Below are 23,118 nucleotides of genomic sequence, written 5' to 3' on the forward strand. Positions count from 1 at the left end.
CAACAATTGTTACTTTTATGCAAAAAGACCATATAATGGAGCACAAGCCCCGTAGTAAGGTTTTGTTGAATGAACTTTCCAAAGAATCTACTGAACCTTCAACAAGAGTTATTGAAGAACCCAACACTTCAACAGATTTGTTGAAGTTGGATAATCTAGTATGTCAAATTCACCTCAAGTGTTGAGAAACCTCGATGCAATGGGAGGATTACGAACCCACCTATTTGTTATATAGGTTTAACAGAAATCCTTATTATGATAGTTGACGAAGATGTTGAGAATCCATTTACTTATAAGAAGGCAATGAAGGATGTTGACAAAAATGAATGGATTAAAGCTATGGATCTTGAAATGGAGTCGATGTACTTCATTTTAGTTTGGGATCTTGTAGATCTACCTAATGGGATTAAACCTATAGGTTGCAAATGGATCTACAAGAGAAAATGAAGTGTTGATGAGAAGGCGTATTTCTTCAAGGCTAAACTAGTGGTAAAGAGTTATACCCAAGTTGAGGAAATCAACTATGAGGAAACATTCTCACCTATTGTCATACTCAAGTCTATCCGGATCCTCTTGTTCATTGTCTCATATAATGACTATGATATTTGGCAAATGAACGCTAAGACTACTTTTCTGAATGACAATCTTGAGGAGACCATTTATATGGAGTAGCCCAAGGGATTCATAACCCAAGGTCAGGAGCAAAAAGTTTGCAGGCTTAATCGGTTCATTGATGTACTGTAGCAAGCTTCTCAATCTTGGAACTTAAGGTTTGATACTGCAATCAAATCTTATGGCTTTGATAAGATTATTGATGAGCCTTGAGTATAAAAGAGGATATCAATACTTCAGTAGTTTTCCTAGTGTTATATGTGGACAATGTACAACTCATTGGGATGATGTAGGTCTACTGACTGAAGTTAAGAATTGGCTAGCGATCCAATTCCAAATAAAAGATTTGGGAGACACTCAGCTTGTTCTGGAAATTCAGATCTTTAGAGACCAAAAGACAAAATTGTAGCCTTGTCTCAAGCATCGTATATTAACAAAATGCTTGTCAAGTATTCGATGCAGAACTCCAAAAGTGGTTTGTTACCTTTTAGACATGAAGTAATATTGTCTATAGAATAGTGTCCTAAGACACCTAAAAAAGGTGAGGAAATGAGACGGATCTCCTATGCATCGGCTGTTGGCAACTTGATGTGTGCGATGTTATGTACTAGACCTAACATCTGCTATGCGGTGGGGATAGTAGATATCAGTCTAATCTAGGACATGACCACTGAACCACCGTTAAGAATATTCTCAAGTATCTATGGAGAACAAAGGACTCGTGTATGGTAGGTTCTGATCCTTACAGAATACACAAACTCTGATTTTTAGACTGATAAGAATTTAATGAATTCCACATCAGGATCAGCGTTCACTCTTAACAGAGGAGTAATAGTCTGAAGATACACAAAGCAAGGGTGCATTGTTAACTCCACCATGGAGACTGAGTACATAGTGGCTTGTGAAGCTACTAAGGAAGTTGTTTGGCTCAAGAAGTTTATGACTGGTCAGAAAGTTGTTCCAGACATGTCATCACCTATCACACTTTATTGTGATAATAGACAAATTTTCAAGAACCCCGGAGTCATAAATGCGAGAAGCATATAAAGTAGAAGTATCATCTCATCTGAGAGATTGTGCATCGAGGAGATGTGATTGTCACACAAATAGCTTCGAAGCACAACGTTGTTGATCCATTTACAAAGGCCCTTATGGCCAAGGTATTTGAGAGTCACCTGTAGAGTATGGCTCTATGGGACAGGCCACATTTAAACTAGGGCAAGTGGGAGATTTATATTTGGCATGTTATGCCCTAGTTTATTGTTTGTGTACTTTGTAAATTAGTTTGACTTATATTTTGTACACCCTACTAGTTTTAGATCAAATGGGAGATTTTTTGGGCTGATGCCTTAAATATCGTAGGGTCCTATAGTTCGTCATTGATTGTATAAACAATTTATTTATGTAATAAAATAAGTGATGTTTTTTTTTTCCAAATTAGTGTCATTAACCACAAACCAATAAATTAACATCCAAGGTTATCTTGTAACTTAAACATGTGAATCATGTTTAAATGATAACCTAAATGGTCTGTAGTCTATAGATAAGGTTGGATACCTTATCCTGGTAATACTATGAGTATGACTCGCTTTGTAGATGTTACAATTGTTATAAAGTGCTAAAAATTATCTGTTTCTGATCGTTCATGTGGAGACATGTCAACGGAGATATTCTATATAAAGAAGTTCATACAAGACCGAACCATGAAATGTTTAGTCTCATTATATAACACCGTTCATAATAGAGACTTACATGTTTAGTCTCCTGCCTATGAAGTTGATCCTTTGATTTGTATGGGTGAGAGTGGTCAGATCGCCAACTCAACAAGCCTACCATTTTGGAGTTTCATCTGAATGGGGAGTTGGGAACACAGCTACATAAGATGGTATCCGCTCCTTCCCAAAAGTTTGGGTAAGTAGATAATTTTCTCCCTTAAGGGCTGATTCTAGGGTTTAAACAATGTGATGCCACACCCTCTCTTGGCTCGAGAGGAGTTTGGCCATAGTTGAACTATGATTGATTGTTCATTTGAGGGATCAGGGGTACTTAAAGAGTTAGATCTACTGAGGCAGGTAATTTTGGCCCAGCTGTACTTGCGAGTAATTTGTGAGGTGAATAATTTAATTAAAGGAGCGCCTCTTCTCCCTCCGACACAATTTTCTCTCTTCCTTCTCCTCCTTTCTCTTCTTTTTGGCCTCTTCATTTCTTCCACCACTTCTTCCACCACTTCTCCCACCACTTCTCCCACCACCACTACTCCATCATTCATGGTTTCCTCTGCTGCAACCACCGTCTCCTCCTCCGTAGGCAGTGGCTGGTTTATAACCCCTGCCTCGGGCAATCCTCCTCCTTGTTCCAGAGTACTTAAGATATTATTAAATATCTCTTTGTCGTCTCACCTCTTCTATTCACTTTTAGATGAGATGGATGGAGTTGGGGTTGGCAAATTTTCAATGCTTCCTCCTCTTTGGAAAACAGTAGGCCTAACGGCCAAGGGGTTCTCTGGGGTCTTCTATTCAAACTACAGGTCCATGAGGTCCCTTCTTAGCTCATCGAGATTTAATGAGAATCAATTTTTGGATTAATTTGAATTTTTCAAATCAATTGAGGGTATTAATTATATGTGATATAATTATTTTAATCTAATTATATATGATATAATTATTATAATGTATTTTGATATATTTTAATATAAAGTTCATTTAAGAGGAAATAAATATTTGAATATGATTCTAATTATATGAATTTGATTCACATAATTAAGTTTAATATAAATGCGATTTATATTAAATGTCATTAATGAGAGAATAGAAATTATAGGTTATGTTGTATATTGTATTTGATACAATGTAGAAACTATATGTTATATGTTATATTTGATATAACATATAGTTTTATATATTATATGATAAGGTAGTTATCATATATATATATATAGATATATATATATTAAATTGATTTATAAAATAAAATAAATTAATTTTAATTTAGTTTTTAAAAATCATTTTGGAAAGGAATTGGAACTCTCTCCCCCTCTTTTCTCTCTAAAACATGCTGGTGGGCAGGAGGAAAGTTCTTCTTCTTATCCTTGGTGTGGTTTCACAAGAAGTGTTACACAAAAACATTTTGAGATAATCAGAATCACTTCCTTTCATCTCTCTAAAAATCCATCTTTTCTAGAATAGCCAGAGCCCACAAAAGTCCTTGATTCTCACCCAAGATTCGTGGTGGTGTCTTCATTATCGGTTAGAGGATTCGAGATTGTTTGTGATAAGATTCAAAGAAGAAAGCTTGGGAAGAAGAGTTCATCAAGGGCAAGGTATCTTAAACCCTTTTTCTTTTTTGTAATTTATTTTTTAAAGCATGATATAATTATCTTTTAAATGCATAATCTGAATATGTTTTTACTATAAAATTTATGTTCTGTAAATTTTGGGTATTTGATTCGCTCCCATGCTTCCGCTCAAGGACCTTCAATGGTTCCTTCATTATCAACTTTTAAAAGGAAACTATTATCTTTCAAAGATTAACATTTAAAATGATAAGTGATAGAAGTCTATCAATAAGAGGTTAACTGACTATCTCTAATATTTACCTAAGTCATATCACCAATATCATTAATATCATTAATTTTATTATATATACCTAACTTATATTAATGATATACGGATATCATCGATAGCTATAGCTATCATTGATAGCTATAGCTATCATTGATAGCTTCAATATGTGGCTATCATCGATATCTTTTAGCAATGGCTATCAATGATAGACTTTCATCAAATGAAATTGACTTTTATATCATTCATATCATCGATATATGGATATCACCTAAGTTTTGTCACTAATATCACTTATATCGTAGTTATCGATGATAGCTTCTATCATTGATGACATGCTATTAGAGATAACTTCTATCATTCTTTTTTACCATAAAATAACATGTCTGAATGAACCCGATTAAAGGTTCTAGAGCGTAAGTGGATCGTCCCAATTTTTCAATTTTCACATAATACATAATTTAAAGTGGAAGAACAAAAATGATGAATTTAGTATAGAAATTACAGCATGCTTTTAAATAGACAACAAAAGAATAAATTTTTGTTTGAACCCTTACCTTTCAAAACTAATTTTAATAGAATTCCCTCGAACAATGGCCATTATCATAATGGATACCTCGATATTCTATGGGATGAGAATGTAGGAGTTGTGGGCTCTGGTTATTTGGATGAAATTTTTTTTGAGAGAGTAGAAGACGGGAGGAGGAAAATGATGAGATCTCAAAGACTTTTTCTGTATTTTTCTTCACCGTCATTTCTATGTCTTCATAGTAGATGAAGAAGAAATAGAAAACTAACCACCCACTATCACGTAATGGAGAGAAAGAGGGGAGGGAGTTAGAACTCTCTAAAAAATTTGATTAAAAAAAAAAATTATTTATTTAATAAATCATTAAATATATAAAATATATGATAACTACTTTATCATATAATATATATTAACTATATGTTATATCAAATCTAACATATAACATATAATTTCTATATTGTATCAAATACAATATAACCTCTAGTTTAAATTCTCTCTGACCAAGACTTTTAATATAAATCTCATTTATATTAAATGTAATTGTATGAATCAAATTCATATAATCAATATTTGAATGACATTCAAATATTTATTTCCTTTCAAATAAACTTTATATTATAATGTAATCATATACATTATAGTAAGTATATCATATATAATTAAAATAAAATAATTATATCACATATAATTAATTCATTCAATTAATTTGGACAATTCAAATTAATCCAAAAATTGATTCTCTTTCATTCTTATTGAGCTACTGAGGAGATCTCATGGACCTATAGCTTGAATGTCTAGTGGTACATGAATAATTAATTAAACTCTTTAATTAAATTATTCACCAATTATTCACAATCCATTAACTGTCGGCACTCCATCAAAGACCAACAGCTGCACTCTTCACATTACAGATATATTTCTATGTCTATTAGTTATAACCAGTCAATAGTACAATGTCCCTCTAATGAACAATAAATCATAGTCCAACTATGACCAAACCTCTTTTGGGTAAAGAGAGAGTGTGGTACCACATTGTTCAACCCTTGGAATCAGTCTTTAAGTGAGCAATTTATCTACTTACCCTGACGTTGGGGAAGGAGTGAATTCCTTCTTGTGTAGTTGTGTTCCCAGCCCTCCTATCAGACAAAACCTCAAAATAGTTGGATTATTGAGTAATCCTGGTGAAATGTAAGTCTTTTTTATAAACAACATTATACAATGAGGGTAGACATTTCGCTATCTGATGTTATACAAACTCCTTTGTATAGAATACCTCCGCTCACATGTCTCCACATGAATGATCAAAATCAGATCATTTGTAGCACTTTACAACAATTGTAACATCTACAAAGCGGGCCGTACTCGTAGTTTCACTAGGATAAAGTATCCAACCTTATCCATCTACTACAGATTATTTAGGTTATCACTTAAACATGATCCACCTGTATGTCTCTATATACATGTTCAAGCTACAAAATAACATTGGATGTTATTTTATTGGTTTTTGGTTAATGCAACTAAAATATGAAATAGAACATCATATATTTTATTAACTAAATAAGATGTTTGTATATTACAATTACAAACTATATGACCCTACGAGATTTAGCGCATCAACTCCAACAATATCATCGTTGATAGCTTCCATACACATGCCATTAGTGATAACTTCTGGACATTCCACTTACACTTTAGTTTGAGATTCAACTTTATTAATTAAATTCATTAAGTTGGCTATCAATGATAGAAAATATTTGTGGCTATCAATGATAGACTTTCATTTGCTATTTATATGTAATATTTCATTATAATAATTAAACTTGATGATTGGTTTGTTGGTGTTAAATTATTTATGAATTGGGTACTTTGAGTATGAAACTTAGCCTCATAATTCTTATAAAAAAAAAAAAGATGAAGAAAAAATCGGATAAAGAAAACAACAAAAAAAATAAAAGAATGAAAAGAAGCAAAAACCAAAGAAAATAAAAAAAATAAAAAGATAAAAAAAAATGTACAACAAGACAAGACAAGGAAGGACAAGATTAGAAATTAGAAAAGGTCAAAAGGTTGACTAGTTAACTTTTCAATATTTGCAAATATTTTAAAGAGAGAATATATTTTTAGATTTTTTCTCTTATTTTACTATGTATTCTCAAGTTTTTAATTAATTATTTGTATTTTTATCTCTTTAAAATTCTACTTCCGCTTTTTAACTTTGTTTCTCTTTCTAAAATTCTCTTGGGATCTTTTGTCCAACTCTTTATAGTTTAAATTTTTTGTAATCTTTTTACCCCAGAAAATATTTTTCTTCTGAAATATATATATATATATATATATATATATATATATTTGTGTTACAATTTTATAGAATTGAATTTGAAAACTTTGCTTGATTATTATCTGTAAATCTATCTCCAGTTTTGTTTTTTTTTTTTTCATCTAAATTTATTTCAAACTTTTGTCTCTAAAGTTTCTATTTTTTTCTCTAAACTTGAGCCCCATGAAGTTACCCTTTAAGAACATAAACAAATCAATATAAATGCGTCGGGATTGCACCATTTCGATAGGTAAACATCTTCACTTTAATAGTCGCTTTCGTTGTCCATTGAATTCATTTATATCTATCGAACCCAGTAGACACATACATTTGAAGAATCACATCCCTTCTTAAAGAAGTAATGTATCCCATCAACATCAATTCCACTTATTTGTCTCAATAGGCACACTTGAAGAATTCTATCCCATTCGAAACGGAAATATTGGAGTTTACTAAAAAAAAAAAAAGTAGGGGTAAAGATAAAACAAAAGATTCTCTTCTATAGCTCTATTTAAATATACTAATTAGAAAACTCATGTGATACATGTGACTTAAAATATTTATAACTTAATTTTTCTAATAAAATTTAAATTTTAATTGAATTTATCTTTCATTGAGTTAATTAGTAAATATTTACAACAAATTTATGAACTAATGAAATGGCATCTAAAACTATGCCTTTCTTGTTTCAAGTTAATTTACAATAGATATGAAATGCGTTCGATATTTTAGAAAAACTTGAGATAACTTTTAATTGGGAAAATATGATTTTTTAAGAAGAAAACTTATATTTGATTTAAATTTTTAAACACTTGACTTGAAATTTAAGAGTATAGAAAGTAAGGGTGTTCATGGATTGAGTTGAGTTTGGTTGAAATTTTTTAGACTCAATCCAATTGTTCGGGTTATAAATTTCATCAACCCAAATAACACTTATTAAAAAAAAGAATCAAACCCAACCCAACCATGAAATATTTGGGTTGGGTTAGTTTGGGTTAATCAGGTCATTTGTTTAAAATTTTGTTCTAAAAAGAAACACAACATAAATATGTAAAAATCTTATTTAATTATTTTCATATACTGAATTAAGATTAACAACTTAATTTCAATTTAAATAGTGAAAATTTTCTTTTTAAAATGCAAAAAACTACTTTTAAGAATTGTAAAAGAATAAATTATTAAAAAAATATTAAAATTAAATAAAATTAAAATAAATATATGTATAAAAAATTGTATTATAAGTAATAAAAAATATATATTTTAAAGGTAATAATAAATTCGAGTTGGTTCGGGTTGGTTTGGGTTATATTAGGTGAATTTCTGTACCAACCCAACTCATAAAATTTTAATTTATTTGAACCCAACCCAACCCGAATGAGTTGATAATTCAACTCAAACCATACGGGTTGGGTTGATCGGTTTTTTTAGGTCATCGGATTTTTTTAACACCTGTAATAGAAAGAGATGAAAAACAAATAGATTAATAAAATAAAAGTACATATTATGAAACTGGAACAAATTTTGGAAAATAAACTTTCTATAAGAAAAGTGATTTTCGAGTTCATGTCTATAAGATAAGCTCTTTGATTAAAGTGATTTGGAGCGGAAAAAGAGAGAGAGAGAAAAAGATTCAAATGAATATATATATTTTTTAAGAATTATATACCTCGACTTTATAAAAATATATTCAATGAATTTTAATAAATTGGAGCTTTAAAATAGAATCATTTGGTTATATTTAAAGTATTGGCTATTTAATTTCGATATATTTTGGGGGAGAACAAGTTGGAAATAAAGAAAATTAGAAGAAAAAGGAAACATTTGATAAATTTTAAATTCTCTTGCAGAGAAAAAATTATTTAAGTGGTAAAACTGTTGAAAATATTTATAAAATATAGAAAATTTTTTAGAACTATCAATAATAGACATTGATGTCTATCAGTGATATTGATAGATCTTGATAGAAGTCTATCAGTGTCTCTATCATTGATAGTTCTAAAATTTTGTTATATCTTGTAAATAGTTTGGTTTATTTTTATATATTTAAAAATAGCCCGTTAAAGAGGTTTAGTATTTGGAAAAAGAAAATAAGAGGAAAAAAAACAAAACAAAACAAGGGGAAAAAAAAAGGACCCAAACCCATTTGTTTCCCATTTCGCGAACATGGCCAAATCTTTCCCCAACATTACCCTTTCCTTTTCAAGTTAGATATGTACAATAATGGCTTTATTGGCTTCGAATTAGACTACCCATGGAAGAGGTAAGATTTGAAAATTGGAATTTGTTGGAATAAATTCATACACAAATCAACAAAGACCAAAGTAATGTTTGTTAATAGGGGAATTGGAGCGTATGGCAAAATTTAGGGTTTCGTTTTGATAAATGGAAAAATCAGTAATTAATAAGATTTATGATAACTCACTTGATATGTACATGACCAGAAATTTTCAAATGTCTAATTTTCCCTTGTTTGATTCGTAGTTGTTAATGATGAAATTATAAATATATTATAATTGTAGAATCATAAAAAATGTCGAGTTTTATATATAGAGTAATTGCTGATTTTCTCAAGAACAACTGCCAATTTTCGTCATATAGTTAATGTAATCTGCATATTTTATTATTATTTTAGATTTTTTTAACCACTTTTCGAATTAATCTTACTTTAATTAAATATCTAGATTTTTCTACCAAATTTATATTTTAAATTTTCATATATTATCAAATTTCATTTTATCTAATCAAATTTCAAATTTATTCTAATATTTGAATTGTTTTTCATTACTTTATACATATTCAAATTTATTCAAATATTTGAATTGTTTTGCATAATTACATATTCTTAATAAATTAGTTGGATTTTTCTCATATCCTTGAAGGTTTAAATTTTTTTTATATTATTAAATTTTTATATTATTTTAATGATTTGAAAAAATAATATCCATTGTAAAAAAATAGTAATCACTTTTGTTACTCACATAAAGTGTTTATCAACTTAGGTTTTGTTGTGGTTTTTTTTTTTTCCACAAGCTATCGTTTTTGTTATGGTTTACAACAGATTAGACTTTTCTTTTCCTTTCCTCTTTTCATCGACATCGATCTATTGATTTTTCTCTTTTCCTCTTCATTTGTTTTTGTATGATGATTCGATCTTCTTTTGTTTCATTATTATAATCAACTTTCTTTATTTTTCAGCCAAAGAAGATAAAATCTTGTTCATCGGAGAGAATTAGAATTAGACACTACAATAAACCAGAACATTTGCGGTTGCAGAGAACGTCGGAGAATTGTAGTTATGATTTTGGTGCGGAGTTATGATTTTGGTGTAGTGGTTGACTATTTTCTAATGTACTTGTGAATTTTGCAAATACACTATGTATTTGAATTATTCAACAAAATAGAATCTTCTCTTCAACCTTTTGAGTACATTATTATCAAATTTGGTTTATCTAACTTTTTTTTCAATTAGTTAAATTTTTTGTTAGCAGATCTAGTTTTATATAAATCTTTTTTCATTAGTTTAAACATGTTGTTATCAGCTCCAAAATGTAATATAAAGTTAAATGTATTTCTAGTTTCCCCACGATGGGCTCTGGAAATTAACTAATATACATTTATAGATATAATGTAATTGGAATGAAATTACGAGATTAACTAATCTACATCTATAGTGTAATTGTAATATGGAGTTATAGAACCTTCATTTTTCGTATTTCTTGATTTAAATTAGAGATTTTCCCTTATTTTTATCCAACAATATATATTTGAATCTATCTTTTGCTATTAGATTCTATTTTATAATTTTTTTTATTATTTGTTTATAAATTTGTTTATTATATTAATTTTTTTATATATATTATTACTATTTATATAGTTTATATTTTTTTTGAAATGTAATCTAATGATATAACAATATATCATTGGTATATAAAACATATTTATATACCTATTTATTATTTTGAAAATATTTGTTTTATATTGTTTCATTTTTTTTTAAAAAAAACCTAATCCTTATTTCCAAAGATTCAATATATTTATAATTTGTGAAAAAAGATTTAAGCACTTTCCTCCCTACGTATTTAAAAATATATATTTTTTTTTAAAAAAACCCTAATTGTACTTTAAATCTTATCCCATCCTTTTCTTTTTCTCTTTCCTATTACCCATTTGCAGCAACTTTTTTGACATAACATCTCCACAACCTCTCTTTAAAATCTATGCTAGCATACTCTCCTCACCATAGTCGCATCTTGGGTCACTTCCTTTAGAACCTTCCATTCCTTCTTATCTTACTATCACCATCTCTGCTACATTTCAGTTTACATGACTGTTAAATTTTCTGTTGCTCATTATTGACTGGTTCTCTAAGTAGCTACATGCCACCACCGTGATCTTCCATTAAAGAGGCAACAACCAATTGTTTCTCACTGAGGACCATATTGACGAGTTTTTAGATTTTTAAATCGTTTCTAAGATTTTGACCATGCTATTTGTTTTTTAGATTTTAGTCGAGATTGTAATTCTTTTTGCATCTCGAAGTTTAGATAGAGTGTATCGGCAGTTTTCACATTGTTTTTTAAGCGTTGTTTATTTGTACTCAATTTATTAGTTTTGTGGGTAGTTTGGTCATTTACCAATTTGTATTTTCTATCACTTAAATACGTTTTTTTATTTTTATAATTTTGAAACTTTTTTTTATTTTTCCAAGTGAAACATTAAATTTTGTTATTTCTCTTGCTAACCCTTGTTAATACGTAGCCCAAATATTTTAGGCGATGCAAGGGCCATCTAAGGCCTGTTCGATGAGCTGATCAATAGTTTTATTTGAGCTGAAGTTCAATGTCGTGTCTGAGTGTTCTTTTACCACATAGCTCGTCAAAGCACCAAATGAAAAGGGGAAATCTTATCTCCTTTTTCTATCACTTTCTTTTCTTACAGATTTAAAAAATATGAGAGAGAGAGAGAATATCTTACCATTTTCTCTCTGTGTTCATTCAAGGGTTTCTGTATGTTTACTTCGTCTTCTTGTTTTCAATTGTGAACTCGAGGATGCAATCAAGAAATTTAGAAGAGAATGAAACGATGAACACTAGGATGTATAGTGGTTCGGTGTTTAAACCCACCTTCATCTATTTACAAATATGATCTTGAAGATTTCATTAATCTTTCTAGAATACAACTTACAAAGCTTCATAACTGTTACAGATAATCTTTTTTCTCCCTCTCTAATTTTATTCCTTTTGGACTTACGCATTTTTTGTGAAGAGTTTGAAATAAATATAAACATAAAATCTCTTTCTATTTTACTATTGTTACAGATGACAGCTTTAAGTGTGAAATAGTATAATTGAATGTTTGTTATAACTCTTCAACACTTTTTTTGTTTAACTTGTCAAGGGTTGGAGATGAATGGGAGTTGGGTTTTTGCTTCAAATTAACAAATCTCCTTATTGAAACAAAAACACCTTGAAGATATTTTTCTGTAGGTAAATACTTTTCTTTATTTAGATTTATTACTTTGAGTAGATCTAAATAGTGACTAAACTTGGGTTTTGTTAGAGCTTTTGTTAGAAAATCTACTACATTATCCTCTGTTCTGACCTTTTGAATGTTGACTTTTCCCTTTTCTATGATCTTTCTAACAAAAAATAGTTTAACATCAATGTGTTTTGTCCTGTCATGGTACTAGTGTTGTTTACTTAAGTGTATAGCACTCTGGTTGTCACATAACAACTCTATTGATTCTTGTAAGTAGCCTAGCTCAGTGATTAGGCCTTGTAGCTAGATTGCTTCTTTTACTGCCTTTAAAACTGCTATGAATTCTTCTTCAGTAGTTGATTGGGTTACTACTGATTATAGGGTAGATTTCCAGCTTATGAGTTTTTCTCCTAATATAAAGGAGTAACCTATTAGGGACCTCCTTTTATCACTGTCCCCTACAAAGTCTGCATCAACATACCCCTGTAGGAGTAATTTGAGTTCATTAGGGGCTGAGTAAAATAAATCTTTGTTTTCTGACCCCACTAGGTAACGAAATACCTATTTAGTATCTTCCCAATGGTTTTTTAACAGGGCTTCCCATATATCTACTGACCAGACTTGAGCTATAGGCCAAATCTAGTCTAGTATAGTACATTAGGCTCCTTATGGCATTGGAAGAAGGAATATTTGACATAGCTTGTTTTTCAATTGGATATTTGGGGAGTCTTTAGCACACAACTTCAATTGTTGACCCATAGGAGTAGTCACTGGTTTAGCATTAGTTATTTTAAACATGTCCAGTACCTTTTTAGTGTACTGCCTCTAATATTAAAAAAAAAAAAAAAATCTACTTCTCTGTCTTTTAATTTCCATTTCTTGGATTCTTATGGCTGATCCTAGGTCCTTCATCTCAAACTCAGCCTTTAATTGGTCTTTTATCTCATTTATCTTAGTCAATTCCTTACCAGCTAATAACACATCATCTATATATAGTAACAAGCACATTAGGCTCCCATTAGAAAGTTTCTTGTAATAGACACAAGGATCAAATAGGCTTCTCAGAAAATTTAATTTCTTGATAAACACCAAATCTTTTGTACAAGCACTTCGATTACTGTTTGAGCCCATATAGGGACTTTTTCAACTTACAAACAAGGTTTGTCTTCCCTTCGACTTCAAAGGTCTTAGGTTGTTCTATTATAAAGGTCTTCCTCTAGGCTTGATGAAGGAAGGCTGTAGTGACATCCATTTGTTCTAGTTCAAGGTTTTCACAGACCACAATAGCTAGGAGTACTCTAATTGAGGTGTGTTTGACCACTAGGGAGAAGATTTTTGAGTAGTCAACCCCTTCTTTTTGTTTAAAGCCCTTGACAACTAGCCTAGCTTTGTACTTTACTTGTTGATTGTTCTCCCCTAGGAATTTATTTTTATACACCCACTTACAAGGGAACATACCTTTGTTAAGTGGTTTATCAGTTAGCTCACATGTTTCATTCTTGTAAAGTGAGTCTAGTTCACTCTTCATAGTTGCAAGTCATTTATTCTTCTCTTCGCAGTTCAGATCTTTTTCAAAGCTATTAGGCTCATCATTTTCATCATCCATAGAGTAATTAGAAATATAGTTTGCTCTATCAAATCTAGTTGGAGGTCTAGAAGACCTTCTTTCTCTATCTCTAGAAAGACGATAATCATCTATGAACATACACTTAAAGCCTTTTACTCTTTCAGGATACCCTATGAACATACACTTCATTGCTTTTGAGGCCACTTTGCCTTGCTTAGTGTGGATATAGGTTGTGGATCCAAAGGCTTTAAGTTTGATAGATTAGGATGTATCCCTCTCCACCTCTCTTCAGGGGTTTTCATATCAATGGAGACACTACAACTCCTGTTAACTGTAAAGGTTGTTATGGCAAGAGCTTCTGCCCTGAATTCCTTTGCGATTTTAGCTTCTAAAAACATGTATCTTACCCTTTCCATCAAGATTTTATTCATTCTTTCTGCAACTCCATTTTGTTGAGGAGTATATGCTATTGTTCTGTATTTAGTTATTCCATGCTCAACACAGAGGGATTTAAAATTATTTCCTAGAAATTCTAGGCCATTATTAGTTTTGAGGAATTTAATTCTTCTTTTAGTTTTAGTTTCAACATTTGCTTTCCACAATTTAGAGCATTCAAATGTTTGATCTTTAGATTTAAGCAGGTAAGTTAAGATCTTTCTTGAATAATCATCTATAAGAGATATAAAGTGCCTAAAACCTCCCCAAGAGGGAGTTGCTGCAGGGTCCCATAGATCTCCATGTATGTAATCAAGTGTGGCCTTCGTGGTATGGACTTTTTTTGTGAACTTCATCCTTGTTGACTTCCCCAGTACACAATGTTCACCAAAGCTGAGCCTTTTAATGCCTCTGGACCGAATCAAGCCTTGCTTCATAACTTCATTTAGCCCCCTTTCACTAATATATGAAAGTCTTCTATGCCATAGTTCAAATACACCGTCCTTCTCAATTTTTGACAGTAGAACATACTTAGCATGATTAACCGTTTTCAAAACATATAGACCATCAAATTTCTTACCAACCAGAATTGTCCTCCCCTGCTTCTCTATTTTAGAGTATTTCTCTCCCTAATGAATGTGAAACCCTGATTATCCAACATTCCCAAAGAGATAATGTATCTCTTGAGCTTTGGAACATGTCTAACATCCTTTAGAAGAACTTCCCTATTGTCTTATAATTTTAGTAACACTAAGCCTCTGCCAATGATTTCACATTCATTGTTGTTGCTGATGTGAACTAAGTCTCCTTCCTCTGGTTTGTAATCAACAAACCAACCTCTTTTGAAAATCATGTGGTAGGTATATCCTTCGTCTAGGACCTAGTCTTCTTCCGTAGTTTCAAAGTCCATGGCCTATCTATTTGCAGTAGCAAGCATCTCAGTGTACTCATAATTTTCTTCACCAGCAAGTCTTTGATGTCTCCCCTAGTCCCTTGATTTCCTTTGATCATCAGCTCTAAAGTCTCTATTTTTGGTTGGTTCCTCTCTTCCATAAGGTTTCGACCTTCTATTATCATCCCTTATGTGATGCTTTCCTCTCTCAGGGAAATTTTTCTTGAAATGCCCTTCCTTGTGACAAATAAAGCATTGTAAGGCTAGCATTTCTCTGTGCATTTTATGATTTATGTTATAATGATACTTCTTAGTGAAGGATCTCTCAATGAAGAGTTCCATGAGTACGTTTAGATCGCTCCAATTTCACCATGACTGAAATACAAAATATACACTCAAACAGTAATTAACAACATGCTTTGAACAAAAAACAATAAGGAAGAGAGTTCTCATACCAATTGAAGACGCTCTTCGAGCTATGGAACTCAACCCAGCGGAAGACCTCTACCGATCAACAAATGCCCAGCAGATGCGTCGGCTACAGTAGCACGAACAACCGCAAACAAACGAACACAGTGGGGACGACACCACTAGAAAGGAGGCCTCGGTCTTTGGTGAGTTTGGTTGAGGTAGGAGGAAGGACTGATCGTATAGATGATAAGTAAGTTGGAGCTAATAGGAAACTATCGCATAGCTAGATGCATATCGTTTAGAAGAAACTACACGATTATTTAGGAAAAGATATACGATTGTTTAGCAAGCACGACACACTATACGATCGTTTAGAAAAGCTATCTGATCGTTTAGGAACTAGTGTGCGATTGTTTAGGTGCGAGGTATGCGATCGTTTAGGTATTGAGCAACTATCGTAACTTATGCGATCATTTACGTTTCCACACAACCGCAAAACCTTTTTGATCTTTTTCCGAACCCTTCAAAATGAAACAAAATTTTATTTTTATTCTTCGGTTACAATAAGCGACGTGATTTTCCCACTAATGCACGTCCGCGAGAGATTTTAGGTTAATTATCATATAATTAACCAATTAAATTATTAATAAATATAATCATATTATATTTTTACCCTATAGTTTGATATCAAATATATACTATAGTAATTTCTCCTCTACTTGATATAAATAATATTTGTATCTAATTTCCTCTAAAATAATGTAGCTCATACATTTAACCAATTATATCATATATAATTAACCAGTCCAATTATATTATATATAATCAAACTTTCTCTTGTCAATTTGAACATTTCAAATTAAACCAAACACTTATTCTCGACTTTATTCAAGCTACCCAGGAGACCTAATGGACCTATGGCTTGAAGCTCCAACAGTCCGTGAATAGCGACTAAAACTCTTTAGTCACAAGATCCACCATCAGTTAACTGTCAGGCATCCCACTAAAGACGAACTCTTCTTACCACAAATATATTTTTGTTTCCATTGGATATCACCAATCATGAGTACGATGACCTTTCATAGATGCTCGTAAGTACAGCTAAGTCAATTTACCCTTTTGCCCTTATAGTTACATCTCACTCCTTAAGTAACACTGATTCCTCTAATGAACAATACAACATAGTCCAACTATGTGAACATCTCTTGGGCCAAGGTGTATGGCACCACATCGTTCAATCCTTGGAATCAACTCTTAAGGGAGCTATTTATATACTTACCCCTGGCTTGGAGAAGGAGTGTATTCCATCTTGTGTAGCTGAGTTCTAAGCTCTCAAATCAATTAAATCCCCAAAATGGTAGATTTGAATTGGCGACCTAGCCACTTGCACCAATACAAATCATAGGACCACTCTCAATGGCAGGAGTTCCCAACTCACTTAGGATCGAGGTCATGTTACCTATGGTTATCCTAATGAAGTGAAGTCTCTGTCATGGGCAGTATATAATGAGACATTAACACTTCGTGGTTAGGTCTTATACAAACTCTTTGTATAGGACGCCCCCACTCGCATGTCCCCAACACGAATGATCAGGATCAGACCATCTGTGACAAGTCACAACACTTGTGACCATTCCACAAAGCAGGCCGCATCCATAACATTACTAGGATAAGGTTTCCCTCCTATATCCATGTACTACAGACCATTTTGGTTATTACTCAAGACATGATCTACTTATATGTCACCACATACATACTTAAGTTACATACAGATAACCATGGATTTTAAGTTTATTGGTTTTTGTAAAGCAAATAAAACATGCAACTGAGCAAAATACAAGATGTGAAGTAAAATATCATATATTATACAACCCAAGTGTTTGTAGAAACTGTTTATAAACTACAGGACACGAGTCTTTAGGGCATAAACCCCAACAATCTCCGTAGGTGACCCTCAAATATTGTAGCCGTGAGAGCCTTCGTAAACGGGTCAACTACATTGTGCTCCGAAGCAATCTTCGTGACAATCACGACCCCTCGATGCACTATCTCGCGAATCAAATGATACTTCCGCTCTATGTGTTTCCCACGCCTGTGACTCCTCGACTCCTTAGAGTTCGGCACTGCCCCACTATTATCACAATATAGGGTAATGGGTCTAGACATATCTGGAACAACTTTCAGTTCTGTCAGAAACTTCTTGAGCTAGACAGCCTCCTTAGCAGCTTCGCAAGCCGCTACGTACTCCGCCTCCATAATGGAGCCGGCGATGCACCCCTACTTAGTGCTTCACCACTCTACAACTCCTCCGTTAATAGTAAAGACTGACCCTGATGTGTACTGGCGAGTGTCCTTATCAGTTTGAAAGTCAGAATCCATATATCCTGTAAGGTTCAAATCCCTAGAACTATACATGAGATGTAGTCCCTCGTTTAACGAAGATACTTGAGGATGTTCTTTACTGTGGTCCAGTGACCCTGACCTGGGTTAGACTTATACCCACTGACTATGCCCACAACGTAGCAGATGTTTGGATGAGTACAAAGCATCACGTACATCAAGCTGCCAACGGCAGACGCATATGAGACCCGTCTCATCTCTTTAACCTCTTGAGGCATCTTAGGAAACATGTCTCTAGAAAAAGTGACTCCATGCCAGAACGGAATTAGGTCTCTCTTGGAGTTCTGCATCGAGTACTTGAGCAACATTTTGTGAATGTACGATGCTTGAAACGGTGCTAGCACTTTGTTCTTACGATCCTGAAAAGATCTGTATGCCCAGAACAAAATGAACCTCTCCCAAATCTTTCATTTGGAATTGAGTCGCTAGTCAGTTCTTAACTACAATCAGTAGACCTACATCATTCCCAATGAATAGGATATCGTCTATGTATAACACTATGAAGAATACCGAAGTGTTAATGATCTTCTTGTAGACACAAGGTTCATCAACATTTTGGTCAAAGCCATACGACGTGATCGCAGTATCAAATCGTATGTTCCAAGACCGAGACGGATGTTTCGGTCCATAAATAGACCGATTCAATTTGCAACCCTTTTTCTCTTGACCTTGGACTATGAATCACATGGGTTGCACCATGTAAATAGTCTCTTCAAGATTGTCATTCAGAAAGGTCGTCTTGACGTCCATTTGCCAGATCTCATAATTATAATAAGCTGCAACAGGCAGGAGGATACGGATCGAATTTAACATGGTGACAGGCAAGAAAGTATCCTCATAGTCGACTCCCTCTACCTGGGTATAAAACTTTACCACAAGTTGAGCCTTGAAGGTTTGTACCTTCTCATCAGCACCTCGTTTGCGCTTGTAGATCCATTTACAACCTATAGGTCTTACCTCATCGGGCTGATCTACAAGATCACATATTGAGTTGAAGTACATCGACTCCATCCCAAGATCCATGGCCTTGAACCATTCATTCTGATCAACATCTCCATTGCCTTCCGATAAGACAATGGATCCTTAACGTTGCTATCTGCTACCATAGCAAGGATTTCCTTGAAATCCAGATAGCGAACGGGCGAGTTTGCAACCCTCCCACTACATCGAGGTTCCCTCAACTATTGAGGTGGAACCGACCTACTGGATGAACTCCCATCAACAACTCTTGTTGTGTAGCAGGCTCTTCAACAACTCTTGTTGAAGTTTCAATAGTTTCATTGGAAAGCTCACACAACACGACTTTGCTTCGTGGACTGTGCTCCCTTATATGATCTTCCTCTAGGAAAGTAGTATTTGTTGAAACGAATACCCTATTTTCCATCAGATCATAAAAATAACCCCCTCGTGTACCTTTGGGGTAGCCTACAAAGAGGCATAACCTCGACCGTGGTTCCAACTTCTTGGGGTTAGCCTCAAGCACATGTGCAGGGTAACCCTAAATGCGGAAGTGACACAAACTAGTTTTACGCCCGTTCCACAACTCCAGAGGTGTTTTCGCAACACTCTTGAAGGGAACACAATTGAGTATGTAGATCACAGTCTCCACTGTGAAACCCCAAAACGTGTCCGATTAGGAAGCGTAACTCATCATCGAGTGAACCATGTCTAACAAGGTTCTATTTCTCCTCTTCGAGACACCATTTTGCTGAGGTGTACGCGACACTGAGAGTTGGAAACGATTTCATGTTCTATCAAATACTCCTGGAATGCCGAGTCCAAAAATTCTCCACCTCGATCTGATTGAAGTGTTTTAATCCATCTATCCAATGCGTTTTCAACTTTAGCCTTGAACTCTTTGAACTTTCCAAAGGATTCAGACTTCCATTGCATAAGATAAACATACTCATATCTAGAGTAATCATTAGTAAAACTGATAAAATTCTCATAGCCACCTTGGGCTCGCACATTCATAAAACCACAAAGGTCAGAATGTACTAACTCAAGAGGCTTCTTGGCTCTATAACCTTTTCCAGTAAAAGGTCTTTTAGTCATCTTACCCTTAAGGCAAGACTTGCACATTGGTAAATAATTTTCTTCTAACTAACTTAGAAATCCATTATTCATCAATCTCTCAATCCTATTGAGATTAATATGCTGTAAATGTAGATGCCAAAGTTGGGAATTTTCTTTTGGAGAAATACGTCGACGTTTTGATTGAGTTATGACAGTTCTAAACAATTCAGTATTATGGAGGCAATTAATGGTTAACAGCCTTAGCACATATAAATTTGATTCCAGATTTGCCATGCAAATAAAAACACATCTTTATGAATAAACACTTTATCCACATTAAAAGAAATAGTATATTTACATTGCAATAAACACTTTAAGAAATGAGGTTCCTCTTTAGTTCGGGTATAATATATACATCATTCAAAACAAGAAACCTATTCTGTAAAGCTAACTGAAGCCCTCCCACTACCACAGCTGAGACGACGTGCTCGGTGCCTACTTGCATCATCATCTCACCAGCCTCTAGCTGTCGCCAAGATCTAATCCCCTGAAAAGAAGAACAAACATGGTTAGTGACACCTGAATCAATTATCCAGGCTTAATCATCATTCTCCACTAAACAAGTTTCGAGTACAAGTAAATCACATTTACCTTTATCGGTCTTGGTCTTAGCCTTGTCTTTTTTCTTCTCTTTCAGATACCGAGGACAGTTCTTCTTCTAGTGTCCATCCTAGTTGCAGTGGAAACACTTTTCCTTTTACCCCGATGGATGCCTCCTTGGGGCGACATGTGGTGGGTTAGCAGGCGTCTTCTCTTTTCCCTTACCACCCTTCTTCTTCTTCCCTTTTCCAAAGTTAGAAGTAGAAGGTGCAAACTTTTTTCCTGAGGTCGAACCTCTATGGAACATCTTGGAGGATGAAGCAACATTTGCCTCACCCTTCTTCCCTTCCTTATTTTTCAGTATAGATTGGTAGGTTTGCAACTCGTTGAGGAGAGTTGTAAGGTTATATTTCAGTTTGTTAAGAATCACATTGCTAATAAAGTGCGGGAAGCTCTCCGGCAATGAATATAGGATTATGTTAACCCGGCTGCCCTCATTGTTGGTAGACCCATTCAACTCCGCCACATTAAAGTGGACCACCATGTTAAACAAATGTTCATGAACAGAGGTGCCTTCTTCCATTTTGGAGTTAAATATGTATTTAAGATAAGTTGTTCAGACGGTTGTCTAAACATTCCCTGCAGGGACTCCATGATCTCACGTGCTAAGACCATAGGCTCATGTTTCTTGGCCAAGACTTCAAAAATACTTGCCAAGATGTAGGCTCGGGCCTTCTCATTCGCCCTTGTCCATCATTTGTATGCCTTCCATGTTAGATCGACACCAGCACACAGCGGACGAAACCAGGATCCATAAGCATTATAATTGATTAATTTTGGCATAAAATAAACATGCTAAAATAGAGTTTAATGGGTTTCATGAACATACCTTGGCCGAACCATTGAAATCTCCATTTTTCGGCTGCAAAATCCTTCAAATCCTTGTGTAGACCACCACAATATCTTCTCTAGTACCCTCTTGGTTCTCTAGATTGTGTTGTGGGACTCAAAATAATCTGGAATCAAAGGGTATATGGAGAAAGCTCATTGAACCATCCCATTGAAGAACACCTTCTTCCCAAGAATTTTTCTGAAAAATTCTATCGGTTCAACCACCCTTTCTTCACTCCAATCTCTTCAATATATTATAAACTATCATACAAAGAAATGTGCTACATGGGATGTAGCTCATGTTTGGAGTAAACAAAAGGAAGAGGTGGATTCCTTGTAAGCTAGTTGAAGATGAACATGAAAAACCCATTTTCTAATTTTGTGTAATATTTCAATTTCCAAAATCTATTTTAATTTTAAAATCATATTTTATTTCTAAAATAAAAATTTATTAATTTTACAAAATTAATTTCATAAATTAATTTTCTAATAAAATTAATAAATAATTATTTAAACAATTTAAATAATTCTAATTAATTTAGTATCCAATATTAAATTAATTTGTAAACAAATTCATCTTCATATATTTAAATCATATTTAAATATATTTTCTTCGATTCTGTTTGATTCTAATTTGAACGTTCCAAATTAACTTATCAGACTACTCTAGAGCTAATCTATTTCCGAGCTAGTAGGGGGACCTTATAGACCTACAAATCATAGGATCCAATGATCTGAGATTAATCGACTAAACTCATTAGACCAATCTAACCCTCATTCGTTAACTAATGGATCACTCCACTAAGGCCCATAGTTGAACTCCTATCACTGTAGATATATTATGTCCACTCTATATAAACATGATTAGTAAGTAAACCTTTCACAGGTTGTTCGTAATAATGGTTGGGTCAAATCTCTGTTTTACCCCCAAAATTACCTCTTGTTCCTTATGTCCCCACTGATCTCTTAATGAACAATTGTTTTGTGATCCAATCACAAAATTGAGTCCTTTTCATACCAAATGAGAGGACGGGATCCCTTGTTCAAGTCCCAGAATCAGCACTTAAGGGAACAACCTCTCTACTATCCCTAAAACATGTACGAGTGAATTCCCTCTTGCACCCTATATCCTCAGCTATCTATCCGGTCTTACCCCTGAAATGGTAGTTTTATTAAGCCGGCACTATTGGCCAACCCTCACCTATGCAAATCTAAGGGCAATCCTGAATAAAAAGGAGTTCATAGTCAACTCAGGATTAAGGTCAAGTTACCTAGGTCATTACTTTGAAATAGTCAGTCTTAAACAGTAAATAGCGTTATAAAGTAAGAGTGACTCATTTCGTGGTCCGATCTTGTATAAACTCTTTTGCACAAGGACACCTCCACTCCTCATGTCCAACATGAACGAAT

This window comes from Benincasa hispida, chromosome 5 (genome assembly GCF_009727055.1).
Source record: "Benincasa hispida cultivar B227 chromosome 5, ASM972705v1, whole genome shotgun sequence".
In the NCBI taxonomy this organism is placed as follows: Eukaryota; Viridiplantae; Streptophyta; class Magnoliopsida; order Cucurbitales; family Cucurbitaceae; genus Benincasa; species Benincasa hispida.